At 31.8% G+C, this 3,276-nt stretch overlaps 1 non-coding gene across 1 annotated transcript; it reads left to right on the top strand.

Annotated features, from left to right (window-relative positions):
* Positions 1-1,910: 1,910 nt before the first annotated feature.
* On the top strand, positions 1,911-2,089 carry LOC120781146. Its single transcript, XR_005706015.1, has one exon. It is a non-coding gene; the product is annotated as a 5.8S ribosomal RNA (ribosomal RNA).
* Positions 2,090-3,276: the final 1,187 nt, after the last annotated feature.

Here is a 3,276-nt window from a genome sequence, read left to right as displayed (position 1 = left end):
TCCTGCTGCACGCGCGCTACAATGAAAGTATCAATGTGTATTTCCTAGACCGAGAGGTCCGGGTAAACCGCTGAACCACTTTCATGCTTGGGATTGTGAACTGAAACTGTTCACATGAACTTGGAATTCCCAGTAAGTGTGAGTCATCAACTCGCATTGATTACGTCCCTGCCCTTTGTACACACCGCCCGTCGCTACTACCGATTGAATTACTTAGTGAGGTCTCCGGACGTGATCACTGTGATGCCTTCTGTTTCACGGTTGTTTCGCAAAAGTTGACCGAACTTGATTATTTATAGGAAGTAAAAGTCGTAACAAGGTTTCCGTAGGTGAACCTGCGGAAGGATCATTATTGTGTTCCTATCCGAAAAATAAATATATATTAAAAAAAAAAAAACAAAACAAAAAAAAAGAATAAAAAAGAAAAAAAAAATTTTTTTCTTTCTTTTTGTTCGTTTCATTCAATATGTTTTGAATTATTGATAATTATTATTTAAATCGATGTGGGTATATCAATAATTTGCATAAAACATATTAGAGTGTTTTTCTTTTTTTATACTCTCGCAACAATGTTGCTCGAAGATGGGCAAAATCGGCCCACTGCCACGCCCACAAAATGGCGGAAACCGAAAACCTATAAAGTGTCATAACTAAGGAATAAATAAAGATATTAAAATGAAATTTGGCACAAAGGATCGCATTAGGGAGGGCATATGTGGACGTAATTTTTTTGGAAAAGTGGGCGTGGCCCCGCCCCTACTAAGTTTTTTGTACATATCTCGGAAACTACTATAGCTATGTTAACCAAACTCTACACAGTCGTTTTCTTCAGGCATTTCCATATACAGTTCAAAAATGGAAGAAATCGGATAATAACCACGCCCACCTCCCATACAAAGGTTATGTTCAAAATCACTAAAAGTGCGTTAACCGACTAACAAAAACGTCAGGAACACTAAATTTTACGGAAGAAGTGGCAGAAGGAAGCTGCACCCAGGCTTTTTTAAAAATTGAAAATGGGCGTGGCGCCGCCCACTTATGGACCAAGAACCATATCTCAGGAGCTACTAGACCGATTTCAATGAAATTCGGTATATAATATTTTCTTAACACCCTGATGACATGTACGAAATATGGGTGAAATCGGTTCACAACCACGCCTTCTTCCAATATAAAGCAATTTTGAATTCCATCTGACGCCTTCTCTGTATAATACGAGTATAAACATTAGGAACCAATGATGATAGCGGAATAAAACTTTACAAAAATACGGTATTTGAAAAATATGTAAATGACGTATTATGAAATCTCGATTATCACTTTACCATGCGAGAGTATAAAATGTTCGGTGACACCCGAACTTAGCCCTTCCTTACTTGTTTCTTTTTTTTTTTTTACTCCATGTAATGCATTATGAGCAGTATATTTATACATATATTGTGAATTTCGCATACATTGTATTTGAACGCTAAAACACCTTTAAACATATATAGCTGTACTTATTATTTATAAAAAATTTTATAAAAAGTTAAATGATCTTTTTATAGTAAATATATAAATGATAAGTTAATTTGTTCACATTAACGTGTAATTCCTTTTTTATGGTATTTTCTATTTGTGATTAAGTATATGTTTTATATAAGTACATATATGATATATAAATATATTTTGGTTTATTTTCATTCAAGAAATACTGGATATGCACAAATAAAAGAGAATAGCTACTAAAAATGGTATTACTGTTTTTGTTGACCTAAGACATGCGCAGCTTGCAAATGTTTGGGTTTAAAATTACAATTTGTTGAAAGATGTGTTGAAATTTTATTTTAAAAATTTGTTTTAAATATTATTATTATGCTTTCAATAAATTAAAAACTCTTGACTTTGAATCAAAAAATACAAACAAATTTTACTCTAAGCGGTGGATCACTCGGCTCATGGGTCGATGAAGAACGCAGCAAACTGTGCGTCATCGTGTGAACTGCAGGACACATGAACATCGACATTTTGAACGCATATTGCGGTCCATGCTGTTATGTACTTTAATTAATTTTAAAGCGCTGCTTGGACTACATATGGTTGAGGGTTGTAAGACTATGCTAAATTAGTTGCTTATTCTTTTAGTTAATTAAAAGAATTTAAGCATATGGTATATTATTGGATTGTATTTTTCAATCCAATTTATTAATAGCATAAAAAGAAATATATACAATATATTCTTGATTACCTCATATTTGAACGAAATTTTATAATAAATGAGAATCTTGGTATTCCCAAAATAAAAAAAAAATTCAATATTATTTAAAATATATTTAAATAAATACATTAAGAGGAAAGTCTAGCATAAAAATTTTATTTGCGGTCTAGACCTTATGTCCCTAATGTATTTGTTTATAAAGTGGAGGTGATGATAATTGGTGGGATGAAAAGATTTTATATTTATTATTAGAAATTTATAAAATGGTATCGAAGATCTATATAAATAAAAATGAATTGTTGTTAGTTAGTCTGATTAAAACTCGAGAACGGCTGGGCCGATTGAGCTGACTTTGGTTTTAAAATGTTTGTCGTAGTCCAGGGTAGGTCCAAACGGTGAGCAAATAAGGAAAAATTACGAGTAAGATAGAATAAAACGACAATTCCATTTTTCCATATAAAAGTTGACCTTGCTGTCAAACATTTAACGGTATTTGTACTCTCAGTTCCACTCGAATTGAAGAACGCGTTAAAACAAGACTTTTGAATCGACAACATTCAAATTTCAAAATATATAAATATAATTAATGTGTTGACATGTTTGATGGTGCCAACCTTACAGTGTTACCAACTCTCAAAAATACTTTTATTATAATAACGGGGCATCTCTGCCTGTGCAGACTCCACATTGCTCATTGCTTACTAGATAGAGAATACTACATAGTTTGCCATATATCGTAAGCTAGAAGCTGTCTCTTCAGCAGTTTAACAGCGCAGTTTTCATTTATATGAAAATTTCGAAGAGGCAACATATCCCATTTGCAAATATGCCGACGGCATTTTAATTTTGGTAATATGGAAATTAGAAGAGCGAGTTAAGACGGTTGTGTTATATTATAAAAATAAAGTACATTTTCAAAATAACATTTAATATTTAGTATAATATTGTTAATTTATAGAAATATTATGCAAATTGGGTTGTGAAGTCTTAAATTTAATAAACTTATACGAGCAAAAATCAAAATATCATTTCTCATTTTAAATTTATTTTTTTAATTGGTATATAAAAGTTATGCCACA

Source organism: Bactrocera tryoni, unplaced genomic scaffold, assembly GCF_016617805.1.
Source record: "Bactrocera tryoni isolate S06 unplaced genomic scaffold, CSIRO_BtryS06_freeze2 scaffold_353, whole genome shotgun sequence".
Classification (NCBI taxonomy): Eukaryota; Metazoa; Arthropoda; class Insecta; order Diptera; family Tephritidae; genus Bactrocera; species Bactrocera tryoni.
Note: the sequence above shows the minus strand (reverse complement) of the source record. Positions and strands in the feature narration are given on the sequence as shown.